Source organism: Mauremys mutica, chromosome 2 (genome assembly GCF_020497125.1).
Source record: "Mauremys mutica isolate MM-2020 ecotype Southern chromosome 2, ASM2049712v1, whole genome shotgun sequence".
Classification (NCBI taxonomy): domain Eukaryota; kingdom Metazoa; phylum Chordata; order Testudines; family Geoemydidae; genus Mauremys; species Mauremys mutica.
In genome coordinates this window covers 181,894,569-181,918,583 of record NC_059073.1, presented here as the reverse complement: position 1 = coordinate 181,918,583, position 24,015 = coordinate 181,894,569, and the positions used below count along the sequence as shown (strand labels likewise).

General features: G+C 41.3%; 1 protein-coding gene and 1 non-coding gene across 4 annotated transcripts in view; one reads left to right on the top strand and one right to left on the bottom strand.

The window, feature by feature from the left end:
* Positions 1-24,015, top strand: part of LOC123362924 (poly(rC)-binding protein 3-like) — a 752,406-nt gene that overhangs the window by 259,043 nt on the left and 469,348 nt on the right. For all 3 annotated transcript variants that reach the window (XM_045003479.1, XM_045003483.1, XM_045003476.1), the window contains exon 2: positions 15,567-15,623. The gene's annotated coding sequence lies outside the window, so the exon portion shown is untranslated. The remainder of the gene's footprint in view (positions 1-15,566; positions 15,624-24,015) is intronic.
* Positions 9,786-9,914, bottom strand: LOC123365485. Its single transcript, XR_006577619.1, has one exon. It is a non-coding gene; the product is annotated as a U6atac minor spliceosomal RNA (small nuclear RNA).

The window sequence follows — 24,015 nt, the reverse complement described above, 5'->3', positions numbered from 1 at the left end:
AGAGGGAGTAAACAGAACAGGATAATTTTAGGTGATCTGTCATCCAGTCCCAGCTTCTGGCAGTTGGAGGTTTAACGACCCAGCACATGTGATTGTGTTCCTGACCATCTTGGCTAACAGCCATTGATGGACCTATGCTACATTAACTTATCTAATTCATTTTTGAACCTAGTTATACTTTTGGCTTTCAGAACATCCCATGACGAGTTCCATGGGTTGACTGTGTGTTGTGTGAAGTAATACTTCTTTTGTTTGTTTTAAACTTTCTGCCCGTTAAATTAATTGGTGACCCATAGCTCTTGTGTTATGTGAAGAGATACAGACTTCCCTATTTACTTTCCCCACATCATTCATGATTTTATAAACCTCTATCATATTGTCCCTTAATTGTCTCTTTTCTAAGATGAACAGTCCCAGTCTTCTTAATCCTTTCTCATGTGGAAGCTGTTCCATACTCCTAATCATTTTTGTTGCCCTTCTCTGCACCTTTTCTTTCTAATATCTTTTTTTTGAAATGAGGTAACCACAACTGTGCATAGTATCCAAGGTGCGGGCATACCATGGATTTATATAGAAGCATTATGACACTTGGTCTTTTTATCTATTTCTTTCCTAATGGTTCCTAACATTGTTTGCTTTTTTTGACTGCCACCACACATTGAACAGATGTTTTCTCAGAACGATCCATGATGACTCCAAGATCTTTCTTGAGTGGTAACAGCTAATTTAGACCCCATGGTTTTGTACATATACTTGAGATTCTTCTTTCCAATGTGCATTGCTTTACACTTATTAACGCTGAATTTCATCTGCCATTTTGTCACCCAGTTTTGTGAAACCTCTTTGTAACTCTCAGCTTTGGAATTGTCTGACTGCAATCTTGAGTAATTTTGTATCATCTACAAATTTTGCCACCTGATTGTGGTTCAAGAGCATGGGGAAGCTGGCCTAGCATGCTTAAGATAATCAGAAGAACTATGATGATTCCTTATGAGGATGCATTTTTGACTGGGCTAGACACTGTTTAGCAGGCCTATTTGGCTTCCTCAGAGCTGTGTTCCCACCTCCACCCTACCTCAATCAGCAGCAACCTCTTCTCTGAAGTGCTGGCACCTGACTTGATACCATGCTATTGCTTGTGCTTGGTAGTAAGACAGTTGATGGCACTTCAAGTACCCCATAATCTTTAGAGCTCTACCATGCTTGGCATCAGCACTTCATAAAAGAGGCAGTCGCTGGCCAAGGGTAGAGGGACAGGAAGGAACTGGCAGAGGACCCAGCAACTGTACTCTCAGGATCTTTGCACAAATCCAGTTATACCAATTCTTGTGATTTGGATTGAAACTCTTGCAAAGTGTGTGTGTGTGTCTGTCTTAAGGCCCCAACTTCTGGAATGAAAAGAATGCATAAGAATCTCAGCAATCGTTTAAAAAAAAAAAAGTTTCTAGTCATGGTTGCCAAGGAAGCCTGGTAATGCCAAGAGAGTGCACCCCAATAGCTTAGAAACCTGAGGGCAGATTAAAACAATTCCAATTGTTTCTTTTGGTTTAATAATCATGGGGTTGGGGTTTTTTTTTTTCAATCTCATGATTCCTAGGAGGTGCAACTCAGGATTTTTGAATGTTTTTAGGTTGGCAATACTATAACCCAGTATGTGAACCTTCCAGTTGCAGCACCACTTCCATCAGCACCACCCTCCAGGAGGGGTGTGTAAGGGTCTCTGAGGGTACGTCTACACTACAGGACTATTCCGAATTTGCATAAACTGGTTTTGTAAAACAGATTGTATAAAATCGAGTGCGCACGGCCACACTAAACACATTAAATTGGTGGTGTGCGTCCACGGTCCGAGGCTAGCATCGACTTCTGGAGCATTGCACTGTGGGTAGCTATTCCGTAGCTATCCCATAGTTCCCGCAGCGTCCCCCGCCCCTTGGAATTTCCGGGTTGAGATCCCAGTGCCTGATGGGGCAAAAATCATTGTCGCGGGTGGTTCTGGGTAAATGTCGTCAGTCACTCCTTCCTCTGGGAAAGCAACGGCAGACAAGCATTTCGCGGCTTTTTTCCCTGGATTGCCCTGGCAGATGCCATAGCATGGCAATCATGGAGCCTGTTTTGCCTTTTGTGACTGTCACCGTATGTGTACTAGATGCCGCTGACAGAGGCGATTCAGCAGCGCTACACAGCAGCATGCTTTTCCTTTTGCATGACAGCAGAGATGGTTACCAGCCATACTGTACCATCTACCAATCCATAAATTGGTAAAAAGATGATCATGGTTACCAGTCCTTTTGCACTGCACCATCTGTTGCTGTCATAAGTGCCCCTGGCTGCTCTTAGCCAGGGGCGCAAAAGCCAAAATTGGGAATGACTCCCTGAGTCAATCCCTCCTTTTTGGTATCTAAAAATAGAATCAGTCCTGTCTAGAATTTGGGCAAGTGTACTAGAGAACCACTGTATCATAGAACCAGAGAGCACAGCTGCTCTGTGTCAGATCCAGCAGAAATTATGAGCTGCATGCTATTCACAGGGGGTGCTCCTGCAACAACCCCACCTGTTGATTCCGTTCTTCCCCCAGCCTTCCTGGGCTACCGTAGCATTGTCCCCCCACTTGTGTGATGAAGTAATAAAGAATGCAGGAATAAGACACAGTGACTTGTTAGTGAGAAATGAGTGGAAGGCAGCCTCCAGCTGCTATGATAGTCCAGACAGGACTTTAAGAAGTGTGGAGGAGAGGAGCCCAGCATTGTGCTGCTAGTCCAGGGGCAATTGAATCTTTTCTTTACACATGAAGGGGGGGGGCTGATGGAGCTCAGCCCCCTGTTGCTATGATGAGGACGGTTACCAGCCATACTGCACCATCTACCAGGAAAAATTAGGGCCAGGCGCCCTTGATCGACCTAACGGATGCTAGTCGGCATGGTTACCAGTCCTTTTGCACTGCCCCATGTGCCAATAGGCTGATGATGACGATGGGTATCAGTCATATTGTACCATCAGCCACCCATGGCGGGGGGGGAGGGGGGAGCAAGGATGTTGGTGTTGAGTGCTGCAGCATCGCGTCTATCTGCAGCATTCAGTAAAGATAGGGTGACATGTAAAAGAGTCGAGAGGATTGTTTTCCCTTTCACTTCTGGGGGTGGGTGGGGGGGTGCGTAAATTGCTGAGCTATGCCCTGACCCACCGCGGACACTGTTTTTGACCCTAGAAGCATTTGGAGCTCAGCCAAGAATGCAAATGCTTTTCGGATACTGCAGGAACTGTGGGATAGCTTGAGTCCTCCAGTCCATGAGCATCCATTTGATTCTTTGGCTTTCCATTATGCTTGTCACGCAGCAGTGCGCTGAGTCCCTGCTATGGCATCTGTCTGGAGATTTTTTAAAAATGATTTTGAATTTCGTCTTCTGTAACGGAGCGCTGATAGAACAGATTTGCCTGCCCTTACTGCGATCACATCCACATGGTCCATGCTGGAGCTCTTTTTTTATTTAATTTTTTTTATTTCGGACTGCATCGCCACCCGTGCTGATCGGAGCTCCACGCTGGGCAAACAGGAAATATTCAAAAGTTCGCGGGGCTTTTCCTGTCTACCTGGCCACTGCATCCGAGTTCAGATTGCTGTCCAGAGCGGTCAGTGGTGCACTGTGGGATACCGCCCGGAGGCCAATACTGTCGATTTGCGGCCACACTAAACCTAATCCGATATGGTAATACCGATACTAGCGCTACTCCTCTCGTTAGGGAGGAGTACAGAAACCGGTTTAAAGAGCCCTTTATATCGATATAAAGGTCCTCTCAGTGTGGACGGGTGTGGCGTTAAATCGGTTTTACGCTCCTAAAACCGGTTTAAACGCCTAGTGTAGACCAGGCTTAATTGGAAGTAGGAAGCTGGGGATATGGAGAGACCACTAGCTGGGGAGAATGATGTGTAGAATGTCACAGGGAGCGCTGGACTGGGGAGAAGGGCAGCTGGAAATTCAGTGGTTGAGGTGATGTATTAGTATTTTGGGAATGGGGTGCAGTGGAAATGAGGCTATGTGCTGTGTCGGAAGCATAGCACTGTGGCCCCTGCTTTGTAGCATATCTATGTCCTGTGATCCACCAGTCTGGGAATTCTTTCACATGTTTAGTAGAGCCACACATGTATGTTATCCTGCAGTTTGTCTGTCTCGTCAATATATATTTTACTTCCTGTTGCTGCAGCTTTAGTGGATGCTCCTTGAGTTCTCCATTTTAACAAGGTTGTCTTGCATCTGAAATCCACACATTTCCAGTTTGGTTCTGATGCCTCTGCTCAGGTTTTAAAATTAAGTGATATATTACCATGAAGCATATTACCTTTGTTGCCAATCACCAATGAGAGCGCATGGGTGGGTGTGTATATTTATGCTCTTTAATCTTTGGTGTAGGCATCTGCCTCAACAGAAGCAAAAGCGATGATTCACTGTTTCTTATTGTGGTCTCACCTACTGAGACATTTAGAGTAAAAAGTCTTTCTCACATATATTTAATAGAATCATAAGTTTGGAAGGGACCTCGAGAGGTTGTCTCGTCCACATCGCTGCACTCCTGGCAGGCCTAAGTATTATCTAGACCATCATTGACAGATGTTTGTCTAACCTGCTCTTAAATCTCCAATGATGGAGATTCCAAAACTTCCCTGGGCAATTTATTCCAATGCTTAACCACCCTGACAGTTAGAAAGTTTTTCTTAATGTCTAAACTAAATCGCCCTCACTGCAATTTAAGCCCGTTGATTCTTGTCCTATCCTCAGAGGTTAAGAAGAATATTTTTCTCCCTCCTCTTTGTAACAACCCCTTTTATGTACTTGAAAACTGTTATCATGTCCACTCTGTCTTCTCCTCTCCAGATTGAAAAAATTGGGTTTGTTTAATCTTCCCTCATAGGTCATCTTCTCTAGACCTTTAATCATTTTTGTTGTTGTTCTCTGCACTTTCTCCAATTTGTTCACATCTCTCCTGAAATGTGGCACCCAGAACTGGACACAGTACTCCAGTTGAGGCCTAATCAGGGGCGACTCTAGATTTATTTTTTTTTATTTTTTTTTGCCGCCCCAAGCACACCAGTCAGGCAGTCTTCAGCAGCACGCCTGCGGGAGGTCCCTGGTCCCACGGATTCGGCGGCTTGCCTGCGGGAGGTCTGCTGGTCCCACGGCTTCGGCGTACCCACCGCCGAATTACTGCCGAATCCACGGGACTGGTGGACCTCCCGCAGGCAAGCCGCCAAAGGCAGCCTGACGGGGCACCCCCCACGGCTTGCTGCCCCAGGCACGCGCTTGGAGCGCTGGTGCCTGGAGCCACCACTGGGCCTAATCAGCTCAGAACAGAGCAGAAGAATTACTTCTCGTGTCTTGCTTACAACACACCTGATACATCCCAGAATGATGTTTGGTTATTTTGGCTACACTGTTGACTCATATTTAGCTTGTGATCCACTATCACCCCCAGATTCATTTCTGCAGTACTCCTTCCTAGGCAATCTTTTCCCATTTTGTATGTGTGCAATTGATTGTACCCTTCTAAATGGAGTATTTTTTGCATTTGTTTTTATTGAATTTCATCCTTTTTTTTTTTCCAGACCATTTCTCCAGTTTGTCCAGGTCATTTTGAATTTTAATCCTATCCTCCAAAGCACTTGCAACCCCTCCTAGTTTGGTATGGTCCACAAACTTTGTAAGTGTACTCTCTCTGCCATTATTTGTCAGTGATTTAAAGTTATTAAACAGAACCAGAACTGATACCTGCAGGATATGCCCTTCCAGCTTGACTGTGAACCACTGATAACTACTCTAGGAATGGTTTTCCAACCAGTTTTACACCCATCTAGGTTGTATTTCCCTAGTTGGTTTATGAGAAGGTCATGCGAGACATTATCAAAAGGCATTCTAAAGTCAAGATATAACCTACTGCTCCCCCCCCGGCCCATCCAAAAGGCTTGTTACCATGTCATAGAAAGCTATTAGGTTGGTTTGACATGACTTGATCTTGACAAATCCATGCTGGCTGTTACTTATCGCCTTATTATCTTCTAGGTGTTTGCAATTGATTGCTTAATTTGTTCCATTATCTTTCTGGATACAGAAGTTAAGCTGACTGGTCTGAAATTCCCCAAGTTGTCCTTATTTCCCTTGTTATAGATTGGCACTATATTTATCCTTTTCCAATCCTCTGGAATCTCTCTCTCCCATCATCTAATGGCTCAGATACTTCCTCAATACATCTAATTTGTCTAAGTAATTTTTAACTTATTCTTTCCCTATTTTAGCCTCTGACTTTATCTAGTTTTCACTGGCATCCACTATGTTAGATGTCCAATCACTACTAACACTTCTGCCATTTCCACATTTTCTGTTACTGTTTCCCTCCCCCGCCCTTATTGAGTAACGAGCCTACCCTATCCTTGGCCTTCCTCTTGCTTCTAGTGTATTTGTGGAATGTTTGCTTGTTACTCTTTGTCTCTAGCTAGTTTAATCTTGTTTTTTACCTTGACCTTTCTAATTTTGTCATAATTATGTTTATTCACTAGCATTTCAAGTTCTTCCTGCTTATTCCCCATACTTCTTGCATTTCTACTATTTAAAACTGCATGGTCTAGACAAAATAAAAACTTGAATGCATTACACCCACTACTGATAATGACTTTTAATTACAGATTCAAATCATGTTTCTGTGTGTGAGAGAGAAAGTGGGGGGAGAGGTTTGCTACACAGAAGTTGTACAGGATTGACCAGTACATTATTTCTCAGTAGTATTTCTTGCTTTGGTGGCAGGTTTTTTTTTTAAATGGAAAAACTACTACTATATCAAGAGTGATAAAAATTTTCATCAGCAGATCTTGCAGTCAAATTTGCATGGTGATTGCTTAATGGAAATCATGCTGGGTATTTTTAAAACTGGGTTATGCAGTATAACGTTGAATATTCTGTTTGAGAAGGTTTTATCTGGTTCTCACAGCACAAACAAAATGTATAACACTGTCCCTTTTATGAAAATTCTTGATCAAGAATTTTCATAAAAGGGGCAATTTATGAACATGGGCTGTTGGCTGATAATCAATTCTGATGGCAAAACCTGTTTGACATTTAAAGTAAACTAGATAAAATGAGTTTTACATTTTCAAAATGGCATCTACATATTAGAAAACTGTTTTTCTACAGTGGTTCAATTAACATGGGGAATACTTGCAGAATATAATGAATATCACAGTCCACCGTTAACAGAAGTGTTAACTGACTTCTAAAGGTGTTTGTAATGGTTTTAATGGTGACACTGAAAAATTAATCATAGTTGTGTTAATAAAGCAACTGCCAACTAGAGGAATTGCCAAAGCTGTTAAAATAGACTTCACAACATGAAACAAATCATCATAAAGTACAGGGGAATTGTTAGACTATAAACATTTTTATACATGGAAGATTTTGAAATGTTTTTAAAAGCTAGAGAAAGATGGAATAGGTTGGGTAGTCATGGGACATGAACATCACATTGTGAGGTCTCTGTAAAGGCTCCATCACTCACCAATTTACAGCACAATGTTGGAAACCTTAAAGGTTGCATCATTTCACACCATTAAGGCAAAGTTCAGTGAACAGGTCTGCAATATAGCCAGATTATTTTCTATTATGAGCTTTAAAAATCAACTGGGGCCAACTTAAAGTCAATTTACCATTTTATAGGCAGCCAGGAGCAAAGAATGCAGGATGAGTGTAATATGAGGTGAGCAGGTGTATTGCTGAATTCTGCACTAGCTACTAGTGATGAAGAAACACTGCTGGAAGCCCTGCAAAGATGGAATTATAGTAATCAAGCTTCATTGTTGACAAGGGCATGTGTTGCGGATGCAAGGTAGTCATGGGATAAATAGCAGAGAAACCTGTGCAGACTGCACATTTGAAAACCTTTGATATTCAAAACAAGGAATACCATAGAAAGGATGTGGCTGAAAATAATAGCAAGGGAGCGAGATCCTGGTCTCGTTGAAGTTTTGCCATTGACTTCAGTCAGGCCGGGATTTCATCGAAGACTCTTAATGTGGCTATCTATTATAAATATACATAGACGTGCTAGTATAATAAACTGTTAAAAATCAGATTACTATGTGAGAAATGGAATAGAGGGATTAAAAGTGAATCAGAATGACAAGGGTTATGCATGTTGGATTAGCAGGATAATAGAGGGTTTTCTGATAAGATTTATGGTAATTTCAAAGTCTTTATAGTACAGGCTGTAATATCCATATAATGTTATCAAAACAGATGAAGGACCACACCCTACGTATTGTGCTTCCACTTCCCATGGGAGTTTTGTGGGGGCAGTGAATGCAGGACCAGATGCCAGGAAGATTCTCTCTATTACGGTTATTAATTTGAAAATGTGATATGTGGTTTGAACTAGTAAATTCTCTCGTACTTGCTTTTCCTTGCTCTTTCGCTCTTTTTCCCTTCCTCCCTCTTGGGTACGGCCAATTGTATTGCTACATGGTGCTGAGGCTTGTAAGTCTGGTTTTGTAAGTCCATGAATGGCTATTAGCCAGTATGGGCAGGGATGGTGTCCCTGCCTCTGTTTGCCAGAAGCTGGGAATGGGTGACAGGGGATGAATCACCTGATTGCCTGTTCTGTTCATTTCCTCTGGGGCACCTGGCATGGGCCACTGTTGGAAGGCACGGTATTGGGGTAGATGGACCTTTGGTCTAACTCACTGTGGCCATTCTCATGTTATCTATGTACAACAGTCAAAAGTGCATTTGTGCTGTCCAAGTGAAAGTGGCTGAGTGTGAAAGTGAAAAGGTGATTTACATCAGTGTTATAGTGTCAGACGGTAATAAAACACTGGAAGACTGTTGGACACACATTATACAATTATATAATTATAAACTATATAATTGGAAACAGTTGAGCTTGTGTGCAGCAGGCTGTTATTTACCAATCATCTCTTTCAAGGCTCATTAAACACAGATTTATACACAAAATAAAAGCTTAGCTCTTTAGTGGCTGAATATGTGGTGGCATTTATTCACAAAAACATAATACGTGGGCCTAATGCTGTCAAAATCTATAATGGATGTAGTCAATGGTTGTTAGTGAAGTTGTTCAATGGGACTCTGGGAAAGCAATGATGAGATGTTTGCCTTAATGAAAGACCTCATTTCTGGGGTTTTATTTGCATGTCCATATTGTAAAGCACAAATTCCCTGATCATGGATTTTGAGATCTGAAAGGCAGGACTACCCTAAAAATCATGAAGTGTTTTAAAATGCAGGGCAGACTTCTTTCAAAGACTTCACCAAGAAGTGTTGCATAATCTTAACCTTTCTAAAATTCTGTAATTCTTCAGTGCCACACAAATTCAGTGCGGGGGAAAGATCTTGTGTTTTTAGCATACTTTTCATCTTACTTTTACCTGGTATTCCAGCCACCATGCCCAGTTTGGTAAACACCTTTTATAAACACAACCCATTTTTTTAACTTAAAAAAATATATCCACAGAATGCTTTATCGTCTTTTCCAATGGCTTTTTGGATTTAGAGAGAAGAAATGCAAAATGAAGCATATTATAATGCATGTTGGTTGAGGCTCTTAGAATCATAGAATATCAGGGTTGGAAGGGACCTCAGGAGGTCATATAGCCCAACCCCCTGCTCAAAGCAGGACCAATCCCCAGACAGATTTTTGCCTTACATCCCTAAATGGCCCGCTCAAGAATTGAACTCACAACTCTGGGTTTAGTAGGCCAATGCTCAAACCACTGAGCTATCCCTCCCCTCAAAAAAACTTGGTTAGATGCCATGAAGTAAGTGGCAATGCCTTAACCATATATGTGTTGTAAAGGTCACTAGGACCTCTTCACTCCTTATCAAGGGGAATGCTAACCTTCTGTCCTTTTCATATAAGAGTTTGACCATAATTCCACAAAGTTTTGAGTGCCAAAAGTTTGGCATCTAAATTTATATTTAGACACTTATTTAAGTGGCTTGACTTTTCAAGTGCTGAGCATTCACAGCTCCCACTGACTTTTTTTATATACATGACTATGAAACCCCAATATAAGTAACCAAGAAAATTATCTAAATAGTGCCTGCAAATCTCATCTCAAACTGTGACTGTTAGAATTTAAAAATATAGCTCAGCAATACAGAATATCTGACCCGTATGTACTAGATCATCTTTTGTGTAATTTCTCAATCCACATTTGAGTTTTAAACATTCCACTTTTGAAAGCTTTTCCAAATATGCCATTAGTTCCAGAACCATTTTCTCATTCTTCATCACATTTTCAACTAGCAGTTCTCCCTGGTTTGACTTGTGGCAATTCCGAATGATAGACATGCTGCAACTGCTAGATTTAACATTCTTTAACTGGAGATCTTGCATAATACTATTGCAGTGTCTTCTCTATCCTTCTGAAATCCCTACTTCTGGATTACTACATGACATCACTGCTGACCTCAACACTGGAGTGCCAATCTGATGATAAGTGTTTTGTTTTTTTAATTCAGAAATACAACCATCCCTTGCTACTTCACACCTTGCTACTCCACAAATCTGTCTTCAGAATATTTAGTTTAGTTTAAACTATCACAACTCATTACAAGTCACATCACAAGTAAAGTTCAGTTGACTAAGTGTTCGTGAAGTGTCATAAAGAGTTCATTCATTTTAGAAACCGTGTTTTAGTTTGGGATGTTTGAGATCCAGATTCAAATTTTCCACACTGACCTTTTTAAAACATAAACAAATCTATTTGCTATTTTCCCCAAAATGTGTTTAATTTGCAATGGTTCTCAGTCATTTTATGGGAATTAGTGAAGTCCAGCTATAATACCTACCTCCTAGAACACTGCCATCTTTTCAGTGTTTAGAGAGAAAACAGTGCCAACCACATGTTGGACAAGAATTATATTAGCAAGCTGACAAATCCAGGTTAACAAAAATACCTCTTGGTTCAATTTTTTATTAAGACTGTTTTTGCTTTAGGTTTTAAAATTTATTGAATATTTTCCTTACTATCATAGGGACAGAGTCTTCAGAATGTTGCACCTACTTCTTTACAAAGTGAGTGTAAAACTCTACCAAATCGGCACAGTGATGTTTTTGCACTCTTGTTATAGTCCCTTTGCACAAGGGTAATTGGCTACACATGACAAAAGGCAGTGGAGAATCAAACCCCAAAATTACTAGATTTCAGGCTCATGTCATTAGTGTCTAAATATCATTGCTGGCTAGTAGCTTTTTGCCTCATAGTCTGTAAATACAGCTTTTTGGACAAATGTCCACTTTACAGAACTCCACTGACAACTCATTAGCAATGTCTGTAGCATGGCCAAAGACTAAATGGATTATAGGGAATGAAATTTCTTTTGATTCTGAATATGGATGAGGCACCTTAGCTGGGAGCAGTGTGGGGGAAGCTTACATTGTTGCTGCCCATGCTGTGTCTACCTCCTGATGGCTAAACGAGCACTAGCTTTTGCTCGATCTAATGCTTTTGTCACTTCATGGTTAGGAAAGAGTCAAGTGTAACGTTCTCATCCACTTGACTGCAGGTGTTAAGTAAGTCACTTTGTAAAGCATGCAACAAAATAATCTTACCATGAGCTCATCTTCTCGGGTTTTAAGATTCTTTACAGCAGTCACTGTTTTAAAATCAGCATTTACTCACCATTATCGTATACTGCAGTAACTTGCACACCTCCAAGCCTGATGATGTTTTCTGTGGGATGGGGCTAAAGGATAAGAATTATCCTAGAATTCCTCTTTTCTTACACAGTCACTCTTCCTGATACCTTGCAGCATGGTTTCCTTGGAATCTTAATGCTAAGGTTTGCCTAGTTGGTGTTTAAATGATGGAGCCAACTTAATGTTGAGGATATCATTTTTCCTAGTACTGAAGTAAGGCGAATGTTGATTCAAACCTTGCACTGGTCTAAAAAGGAAAAAAAATAGAGAGACAAGGTGGGTGAGGTTATATCTTTTATTGGACAAACTTCTGTTGGGGAGAGAGACAAGCTTTCAAGTTTACAGAGTTCTGATGTGAAGAAGCTATGTAAGCGCGAAAGCTTTTCTCTCTTACCAACAGAAGCTGGTCCAATCTCTTCCACCTTGTCTCTCTAATATCCTGGGACCAACATGACTGCAACACCACCACATACAATAAAGATGACACTACAAAGTGGAAGCGTTATTAGAAATAATATTCCTAAAAAGACTATGGAATCAAAAGCATAAGAAATTTTCTCTTTGGGTCTTGGTGAACATCTGTTAAAGATGAAATAGAAATATCAGAGAGACAAGTGTGAATAATATGAGTACTTACTCACCTTTTGTAATGATTTTTTTAGATCCTCAGATGAAAAGTTATGAAAGTTGCAAATATGTTTATTACAGAAGAGCCCAATTCTGTATTTTGTCACCTGCTGTCCCCCCAATTGAAGTTAATGAGAATTTTTGAATGTGGAAGGAGACCAAAGTAGGGCCCCTTGAATTCTGCAAAGAAAAACTGGGAAGCAACCAGATGGCTTATACTGTCCACCCCCAATAATTGTGAAAGTCAGAACTGTAAAGGTTTCCAGGAATCTAAGGCAAACATTGCACCAAAACCATTTCATTTACAGAATCAAGGGGATGGAAAACAATTTATCAGTGATTATATAGTTCACAGACAGGAAAACATCACCTTTTGGATTGTTCTCTTAAAAGCAATGGATACATTTTAAGTTGCTCAGCAGAGCTTTGCTCAGTTGACTAGAGGCTCATCTATCTCAATAACAAAAGATTCCCTGGGAAAGTTCCTTTTTTATAGCAGAAACTGAGGTAGATCTGCAGAAAAGTAAACATCAGGTACAAGACTCTGTTCATTGCTATGGTGAGAGGCATGTACCTGTTCTTAGATAATGTCAGAAACTTGAATTTTTAACTGGCCCAATTGGAACTCCTACACCCACACAAAAATGTCTGCTGAAAAAATCTATATTTATCCCTTTTGATGCCTCACAAGCAGTCTCTGACCACATTGCCCTGGAGCTGATTCACTGACATATTACAGACCAGAGCTTCTTTAATAATAGTGTTAATCTTTATACCTTTGTTTCCATGATGCTTTGTTTAAAAAAGCAGCTTTTTTCATAATGCACATGTTGACACAATTAAACATCTTTGTATATGAGCACTGAAATGATGGACAATGAGAAGGTAGTAAGAGAATTGTGCACTCTGCTGAATTCTCTAATTCTGCAGCTAGAGGCTTTGCTCTGGATTCCATTCAGGTTTTGCAATTGATTGCAGTGGGAGCAGGATTAGGCCTTCAAGTAGGGAGATTACACCTGTACCAGTAAGAGGCTGCTATCCCTCTGTGAGGGAAGGGGAAGACTGGGTTAATGTAGGATAAACCGAAAAAGAATAACTTGCTACATAAGTCAGGCCATATTTAGAGCCCTTATAAATTTTTGTAATTCTCCTACCTTTTCTTAGTTTATCTTGAATCTGATCTCTAATCTCAATGAAGTAGAATCAGCTAAACAGTTCAGGGCAACTGATGTGGATCCAAAGTAATTACAGAGGCAGTGAGTACAATACATGTGAACTCTGTGTGGGTGTACCATTGGATTATATATATTGTATGTTCCTAAATTCACAGGGTAAATATTTACATTTCATTTACTGTAATGCCAGCAGAAGTTTGAAATACAACTTAATCCCATTGTCCAGCTATGCTGGAAGAATGCCAGGAGGTAATGTCAAAGTTCCCGGCAGTCAATGGCACATGGTTAAAACAGGTCTGCTTCATAGCCAGCGTACACAAGGGAGTGATGTGGCCAGCATCACATCCGACTCTTTGAATGCCCTAATCTGATGGATCAGGTACCTATTTTGCAGTTGGGTGAACTGGAGGTGGCCTTTCAGAAGGAGAGGGAGTAATTCTTGAACCCGTGACCTTCAGACAAGGGTCTTAACCACTCAGCCACCATGTGGTGGTTTAATGAGGCTTTCTTAAATATCTGAGAGTACCTGGAAAAATCAATTGGACAGTGCAGGCCATGACCATTTCCATAATCTCTTCCATATACTCGAGGTGGAGGGAGCGCTGCCATCAGCCTTCCCCATTTCCCAGTCTTGTCCTAGCCACCGTGTCCCTCATATGTGGGTGCTAGAAAGGAGGGGGATTGACATTCCATTGTACATGTAGGAGCACTGAACTTATCAATTGTATCCAATCACCATATCCATTCCATAATGAGTACTTGCACTGGACATCTACTGCAAGGAAGCACCAGCAATTAGCTCCCCTGATCCTAGACAGGTTCTCAGATATTTACTGATGCCTTCTTTAATATCAGCCAAAAATATATCTGTTCCCTAGTTGGATAGGTATATCCCATCCTTGATGAATATCTCAGGTACCTGGTAAAATATGCCTGGCTGAGAAATTACCAGCCCCTCTCCCTCTTCTCTCCCCCCCCCCCCCCCGCAGTAAGAATTTGGCCACTTCCATGTTCACATATCTTGTAACCTTATTAACTCACGGAGGCTTCACAGCTCCCTGCCACACCCTGGACTGAAACATGTCAGACCAAATAATGGTCACTCCCAGTTTTACATTAGTACCACTCCAGTGATTCCAGGAAAACTGCACTGGTGTAAAACTGCTTACACCCCCTTACCAACTCCCAATTAAAATGATTCAATATAAGAAAGTAAAAGTACTAGTCTGAGTAGTTTTCTGGGGGGTGGGTTGGCAAAGGTGGAATTAGTATAATAATCATTCCTGGCCACATCACTATCTATCCCTCTTGATTTCCCTTTCCTCTTCCCTCTCTCTCATCTGCCCTCCCTCTTGCTTTCCTACACCTTACTTTTTTGTTCGTTTGGGAGAAGCTATTACAGACCTTTTAAAAATGAGCAAAGGCAAGGCCAGAAAGAGGGGAGAAGCCACAGCTCAGCATTATTGCAGGTTATTATTCATTTTAGGATCCACTCTGCTTTTTTTGTGGACAGCCTTGAATTCTGCCGTATTAGTTAGGACCATGGAATTGCAGTCAGCTGCAGACCTTGAGTCATTAGCGTATGCAGGTGTATGAGCAGCCAGATATGATACAAGACCATTTATAACATTTTTACCTTAAACTCTTGGAGGGAGGTTTTCAAAGAGCACCTAGCACACCAAGAATATAGGCGCATACATCCAATTGAAAGTCAGTGGGCTTTGGGTGCTTTTGACAGTCTCTCCCTCAATATCCTTCTGAAGATCCAATTCTGTGATCTTAATGAGAGAGAGAGAACCACATTGAGCTCAGTGGCAATTCTCTGAGTAAAGATACAAGATGGGCCCCTGGTTTGCAATGTTATATTATTTGTGTATATTTTAATATATAAAGAACGTTAATGCGTATATCTATGGTAGAAAGCAGCAAAAGGTTTCAGGATGCTCAGCTCCCTGTGTAAGGCTTTTCCCCTGAAAAGCTTGGTATTTGTTAACCTGGTCTAAAGTTTTATGAAGTATAGGTCAATATTTTGTTATAAGAGAAAACTTATTACTTCATCTTCTACAGGTCAGATTTTCTTCAGACTGAGAAGGAGTTGTAGCACATGAGGATCTGATACAGTAGGTAAGTTGATTTCAATTCTCTCTCATCTCTAACTTTTATTACTTTGACTGGTACTGGCTAAACTGAAAATTTTACTCTCGATTACCCTATTGCAAATACAGAGTAATACGATTGATTTACATGGGTGTAATTGAAAATGGAATTTTCGTCAGTGTTTTTTTTTTTTCAAAATGAAATTGCAGAAACAATAATATTATTAAACTTGCTTTTAGTCATTGATCATAGACACTAAGAAAACAACAGAAGAAAAATGGTTTCAGTCCAGTCTGTTGTTGAAATAAATTAAAGTAAAATATTTTTTATGGGAAAGGATCTTATCTCATGGCTGCTCAGAGGATCCACTGTAATTGATGTACTGTAACCACGCTCACAGAGTAATAACAATCCCTTCCGATACAGCAATGCCGCCGATGAGGTTAAATTATTTAACAGCACAGTTTGTCCTTTCTGCCCTTTCCTACTTACCCTGTCAGCTTATGAATCAGACAAGCTGTGCTGAAAACAATGTATCCAAGCTTGTAGCCGGAAGATAAATGAGAGATTGATGTAAGGGTGGAATTTTATATTGTGCCGATCATTGAGTTCTACAATCCAGGGCAGTTGTTTAGTGCTTAGAATTTAGAGTTATGGATGTGTTTTGGCTCATGGTCATGGAACAATGCCATGGTCAAGCTGAAATCTCCCTTAACCTGCAATATGTGTCACTGCTTGGGTTCCAGAGTAACAGTGGAGAATAATTTGAAAGGATTAAATTTAATCATGACATGTGGCTCTAGAAATGGTTTGTGGTGGTGTCAACCACTGTGAAAATCATTAGTGTATGGGTTGTGGTGATGAGAAGCACTCTAGTTCTCTGGCTTCCTGTGGGATTGCCTGTTATGTCACTCAAACAGATGAATTGTGGGAGAATGTATTTCTTTTGACAGAGTCTGGCAAATAAAGCTGAATTAAACTCATGGTGGAAGTTTCTTAAAACACAATACAAAGATGGAAAAGGTAAATAGCTTTTAGTTTGGCATCTCTGCAAGTCCAGCTTAAAGTCAGTTAGTAAATTTTGTTTAGTGGCATCAATGCTTGAGACCTTCAATTTGCAGAGCTTTCAATTGTTTTAATTTTCATGAGTACAAAATATACATCCCTGACATAAATCACAGGATTGTCTATTTACAATATGTGTAGTGGTATATATAAAATTGTTACAGTAGTGATTAGAGTGAAGGAAGGGAAAAATGTGATTGCTTTCTGTACAGAACTAAACATGAGGACAAATCTATGGAATTGCACTCGGTACTTCAAAAAAGAAAAAAAATCTTGTGCATTTGCATGGACTTAATCCCTCCATCACATAGAGGAAACATTTTAGTTCCTTTGTTGCTGCACAATAATTGTCTGTTTCTCCTTGTATTTTCCGTGCATGTTGATCTAGGCAACCACGACGTGATTTGTGAACTACATTTTTTTCTAAAAATGTCAGTATATTTCTATTGCATTCGAGGAACAATCTAGACACTAATTACTTAGTAGCTAAAATGATAGAGATTTACAGGTATCAATATTAAACAAAATAGACCAGATTTTGCCCTGATGAACACTCTATACAACCAGACAGAGGCCAGTTCAACCAACTGGCATTCAATGGAATTGTTTGGATTGTAAATTGCTGGAGAACATTTGTAGCCTAGTTGATAAGGTGCCTGTCTTTGGTTTCAAAGACACTGAATTCAAAGCCGCCTGGGATTTTTGTAGTAAGCCTCTGTGTTAATTCTGTCCATCAATATGTTTCCGTCTTAACTTTTTTTTTGGAGGGGGGGGTACATGTGAAATATCTTGAATTAAATTATATACAATTACGAACTGTGGCCTGACCTTGCAGTCCTTCAATAGGAGATATGCGTGCGCGCACACACACACACACACACATATATAAATAAAATGTGTACAAACATGCAGTGGGACTAAGCCCCATACATTAATGGCAGATGTGCTCTACAGACATGCTGTATCAGAAGAGTGATCTTCAAAATATCAGACTGAATTGATAACGGACACATCTCTCCATTTCTACATTGCTTCTAATAATGTGGAATTAGTGACAATCCTAATTCCAGAAAATGCCCTCTGCAAGGTCTTAGGAAGTCAGGGAGAGGGCAAGTGGTGGCCTACAGAAGAGGGGCTGACCCCCATGCACAAGTGATGAGATCTATTAGTGGAGAGGACCTTCCATGTGTGTATCTTCAGAGTAGGTCTTGGCCCATCATTGTTCTTTATCTGTAATATAAAAAATATAAAAAAATACTTTATGGCCAGATACTTGCTTTCAAGATCTTAGAATCTAGGGGCCTGATCCTGCTCACACTGATGTCAGGGACCAAAGTCCCATTTACTTTAATTGGAAGACACTCTGTCCTAGTAGGCCATGCTCAAATGCCAGGGCAGGAGGGGAACTGGAAGGAACAGCAAGCAATGTGGATGTAACAGTGATGTTAGTTCCATGATCATTGTTTGGATTTTATATTTTGAATATTTCTTTTTTATTTTTAAAAATAGGGGAATGGATGGGAATATCAGTGGTTTGGTCTCAATGGGGAGAGGGCTCTAGGGTCTTTTGGAAATATAATGAGGAGGCATGGCAGACTTGGTCAGAAAGCATTTCTCATATGGAAAAAAGTATAGAGCTGAGAGGGAGAGGAATAATCAATTTGGATTGAAGAAACCAGTTACGTGTGGGGTTAAAATAAGGGAAAGTCAGGGAAAAGGCAGCTAAAAGCAGAGGGCAATTCTCCTTCACATCTCCTCGGCTGGTGTGATGATTAGCTCCCCCTCCTTTCATTCTACTTTAACCACTGGGCAAGTGCCTTGCATGGGACGAAGGGGACAAGAAGAGCAGAAGGGGCTGAGTTTAGAGAATTGGACAGGAGCCAGGTTTATTTAGGCCCTTGAAGGGGATAGGACGAGGAACATGAATTTCATGTCAATGTGGTGGAGACAATTGTCAAACCTTGCCAAGGTGCTGGAAAACAAAGCAGTTTCCTGATGTGTGTGTTATAGTGAAGAACCAGCATCCAGATGGTAAGAGCATTAGAGATACTGAACAAGTTAAACTGTGGTATTGACACTGACGCACAGGTGCAGTTTCCAGCGATGTTCAAAATCTGATCCATTGTGGAGCATGATAACCCAAACACCATGAAAGTCAATGGCACTTTGCTTTAAATGTATATAATGTAGTAGAAGATCCTTCGTAGTCCTGTGGTTGCTTATTTTAGAAATTGACACTGAAAAGAAGCTCCCCTAAAGCATATTCTGCTGGCCCTTGTTTTCATTTACATATAATCTTTCAAATGCTAGTGGTTTTTTTCTTTGTGTAGCAATGATTTATCCAGAATAACTGTGAACACTTTAATGTATATAGAAATAGCGAGGTTTTCACCTAAATTTTGCTTCTTTGGTTTTATTCCTTCTTGTGTCTCTTTGATGTTGCTTATACAGTGGCTATCCCAATTACTAATCACCGGTGTCACTATTGCAGTTCAGATCCTGTGCCATGAGTATTGATCCTCACAGAGCTGAACTGGTGAATTAAAGAAAACCAAAACAAACCATACTGAGGACAAAGCCTCTGAAAATGAAGCCATTTGTGTTCAGTTACTGATGTTTTGTTCCTGTCGCTGGGATGCTGTAATATGGGACGAGTGAATAAAATGTCAGTAAAATTAACAACCTGGCATATGTGCAGTAAATACTGAAGTTCTTTATTTTGGTTTTTTCATTAATGATGCACTGCCTAATATATTATTATTATTTTTCTTCTTGGTTTTATAGCAGCCACACTTTTTAATGTTAATAGTTCCTAAAATACTCTAACACAGGGATAGGCAACCTATGGGCAAATGTGCCGAAATCGGCACCCAAGCTGATTTTCAGTGGCACTCATGCTGCCCGGGTCCTGGCCACCGGTCTGGGGGGCTCTGCATTTTAATTTAATTTTAAATTAAGCTTCTTAAACATTTAAAAAATCTTATTTACTTTACATACAACAATAGTTTAGTTATATATTATAGACTTAGAGAGAGAGAGACCTTCTAAACGTTAAAATGTATTACTGGCACGCAAAACCTTAAATTAGAGTGAATAAATGAAGACTTGGCACACCACTTTTGAAAGGTTGCTGACCCCTGCTCTAACCTATTAGTTAAATTGAGCATTCTCCCCAGGTCATCACTTCACAATATTGTTTCTTTATGTAACCCTTCTGCCGGGGGTGTCGGCAGCAACAAGGGTCAGATTTAATATCTAGGGGATCCTCTTAGCAGTACAACACAGAACTGGTTTGAGTCTCCACCCAGTAATCTGGGAAAATAAACACTACCCCTGGGTGTCTCTAAGAGGCAGTACTTCCCCTCTCGCAAGCACTGAGTTGGTGTATAGCAAAGACAACCTTTAATAAAAAGGGAAAAGGAACCCAGCGTTATTTTAGGAAAACTCCACATCCATGATTTGGAAGTGTGTAACTATAAGCAAACACCCACCTCTGAGTAGCTGGGCAGTGCCCTTTGCCTCAGTTTCTCACCTTACGGTGTGAAAGTCTGACAACAAATATTCCTTTAACATATCACTCCCCTCTCCCTCCACTGCACCCCACTCTCAGTTGGTTGTCCTGAGTCAGCAAAGACCCAGAGTTCAGAGGTGGAGTCACCTGGATCCACCTCCCGCACCTGAAAAGGAGGGGAGGGCATCAAGCAATGCTATTGCTGCCTCTGCTCACTGCCACCTCTGCCACAATTCTCTCTGCTGCTATTGCTGCCACTTCTGCAGTGCCACATTCTGAGGTTCCCCCGCTTAGTCCAGCTCTGAGTGTTTTCTCTAGATAGCAGGGAATGTCTGGGCTACTGCCTCTTTGTTGCCTTTCACTGCAACACCATCCCCATTCCAGGGCTAGGGCTTAGCCCCTAGACCTGCTCGTCAGTGACTGCAGCTCTAGTAATCACTGACCAGAAACAACTCCCAACTGAATACAACGGGCTCTGTCTTTAAACACTGGAAAGGGGAGGGTCAAATGGTGTCCAGGACTCTGTCTAAAGAGTCCACACCACCAGGTGGGAACACTGTCCTCCGCCCCCTTTCATCTTTCATGGGATTTGGCCTCTGGTTAGCAAGTGAGGCTCAGTTTAGGGTGACCCCCTTAATCAGGTCATTAAGTACAGTTCTGCTGCTTTTCACTCATACAATAAGGGTAACATTTTATTACCCCTGCTTTTAATACTGAGGTGAACTGTAACCCAACACTGGCCAAAACTGATCACTTTGGCAATGCAGGTCTGTCTGCTGAACATGAAGGCAGAGTAGATGTGTCTAGGCAAATACGGTCTGTTCCTGAAGTCTTTTTATCCAGGGCATTACTAGATGTATAGGTGCCAAATTCCACTGTTCCTAGTGGGTGTTTGACCCCGCCCCTGGCCCCACCCTTGCCCCGTCTCCATTCCACCCCTTTCACAAAATCCCCGCCCAGCCTCTTCTCCCCCTCCTCCCCTGAGCGCGCCACATTTCCGCTCCTCCCCCGCCTTCTCAGCACACCGCCAAATAACTGTTAGGCAGCAGCTGGGGGAAGCACTGGGAGGTAGGCGGAGGAGCAGGGATGTGCCATGCTCGGGGGGAGGAGGTAGGGTAGGAGCTGAGCCAGTGGGTGCAGAGCACTCACTAATTTTTCCCGGTGGATGCTCCAGCTCCGGAGCACCCACGGAGTCGGCGCCTATGGCTAGATGTCGGGGAGAGCTCATTTGGATCCTGCTTACATCCAGGTAAATGTTCTGTTTATGACCTGGGGGCACAGCCTGTGCTGAGAGAAGGGTAGAGCAAGCCGCCTTCAGGGTGAGGTCCCTGCGAAATTCTGTCCCCTACCTCCTTTCAGTAAGTGCAGAACATTCCCCCTGTGTATGCCTGGTCAGCTCTACAGGCTGGTGGAGCAGTGTGTGGGCAGGTACTTGCCTCCTGCTCATCCGTCTCCCACCTTTTGTGGGTGAGTATTGCCCAGAAGATGCATAGAGGGAGCAGTCCCTGCTCTGCTGCGACTGCAATTATTCTTGTTGTTTTGGTACCTCTAACTTTTTTATTTTAGAACTCCACCCCCATTACATTTTAATAAGACTCTCAGTCCAAAACACTGTGGTGAGAGCTTTTTGTCTGTATGACTGCACCCAGTGCGCTATGCTATTTCTGTAATGTTGCAGGACATGGTGTATTGAAGGAGACCCGTTCTTCCTCTAATATTCTTTCCCCGTTATTCTACATGTACTTATGCCAATGAGGTATAATGATGTCGGAGCTATGCCTAATTAGCAATAGATCCTCCTTGTTAAATCTCTTCTTCCTTCTCCTGTGTGTTTCTTCTTGAGATTTCCTTGTAATAAGTCGATTGACTTCACATGAAGTGACAAAATGTCTTAGTTTAGAGGAAAGGAATAATTGAAAATCTTGTAAACCACTGTATGTTCCCTAATAAATTCATCATAGGATAACCAAATCCCTCTCCTGAAGATCTAAGATAACATACTTAGCTTTTTCTGTCATTTTCTTTTGCCATGTTAGTAATTTTGAATATATTGTTGGGTAACTTAAGAGTAAGTGCTTTGTCGCATCAGGACATTGACGTGCATGATTGTGTTCTGTTTACTTGCTTGGCTGAATAAAAGACCTTAATTGTTCTTATTTTACATTTGATTGTGCACCAGATTCCAGAATGCAGCAATACCACTGGTTGAAGGGGGAAAAAAAAAAACCCACCACCACTCCTCCCACAAATGCATCTCACTCCCCAGTCACCTTATATTTTGATTGCCACAGCTATTCTCATTAAAACTTGGGTATTCAGCCACTTTGTTCTTTTCTATATTTTAGTTATGACAAACAATCTTTTCTTTACAGTGGCATAGGGAAAGATAGGAGAGAGGTCCTGGAGGCCAAATTTAGGCTACTAGGTAAGAGGTTGAAGTCTAGGACCTCCATGTTAGAATTCTTTGAAATAGTTCCAGTTCCACATGCAGTTAGATGGGCAAAACTGCAGGGTCTCAATGCATGGATGAGATGATGGTGTAGAGAGAAGGGTTTTAGGTTTATTATAACCTGGGGAGCCCTTTTGAGAAAGGAGGCGCCTATGCAGCAAGGATGGGCTCCACCTAAACCAAAACAGAGCCAGACTGCTGGCATGTAAAATTAAAAAGGTCATAGAGAAGTTTTAAAGCTAAAGTTTGGGGAAATGCTGACAGCTGTGGAGGAGCATGTGATTTGGCTAGATACATCCCATAGTGGAGGATCTATTAACAGGGATTCTCTATATCCTAGTAAAGAGGAGAGGATGGAAGTTGATAAAGTACAGGTAGGAACTAAAGAGAAACAGTCAAATGAAAAATAGTCCCTTTCAATTACAACACATCAAGAAAGACAACTAAAGAGAGACAAATTTTGAAAGTGCTTGTGTATAAATGCTAGAAGTCTAAATCCTAAGATGGGTGAACTTGAGTGCCTGGTATTATATGAGGTTATTGATCTAATAGGCATCACAGAAATGTGGTGGAATGATGACAATCAATGGGACATGGTAATAGCAAGGTACAAAATACATAGGAATGGCAGAGTAGGCCATGCTGCTGGGGAGGTGGAACTATATGTGAAAGAAAGCATAGAGTCAAATACAGTGAAAATCTTAAATTAAACAAACTGTACCATAGAATCTTTATGGATAGAAATTTCATGCTTGAGTAATAAGAATATAGCAGTAGGAATATACTACCAACTACCTGACCAGGATGGTGACTGTGAACTGCTCAGGGAGATTAGAGAAGCTATAAAAATAGAAAATTCAACAATAATGGGGGGTTTCAAATAGCTCCATATTGACTGGGAACATGTCACCCCTGGATGGGATGCAAACAAAGTTTCTAGACACCATAAATGCTTGCTTCTTGCAGCAGCTAGTCCTGGAACCCACAACGGGGGAGAGAATTCTTGATTTAGTCCTAAGTGAAGCACAGGATCTACTCCAAGAGGTGAATATAACAAACTGCTTGGTAATACCGACCATAATATAATTTTAAAATCCTTTAAAATCCTGTGGTGGAGGTAGGAGGGAGGGAAATGCCGAAGGAGCCCACACAGTAGCATTTAACTTCAGAAGGGAACTACACGAAAATGGGGAAGCTAGAGGCCACTGGATGATTGAGGTGTTAAATGAGCACTCAAGGAAGATAAGGTGGTTGCAGAGAAGCTAAATGAATTCTTTGCATCGGTCTTCACTGCAGAAGATGTTTGGGAGATCCCTACACCAGAGCCATTGTTTTTAGGTGACAAATCTGAGGAACTGTCCCTGACTGAGGTGTCAATAGGGGAGGTTTTGGAA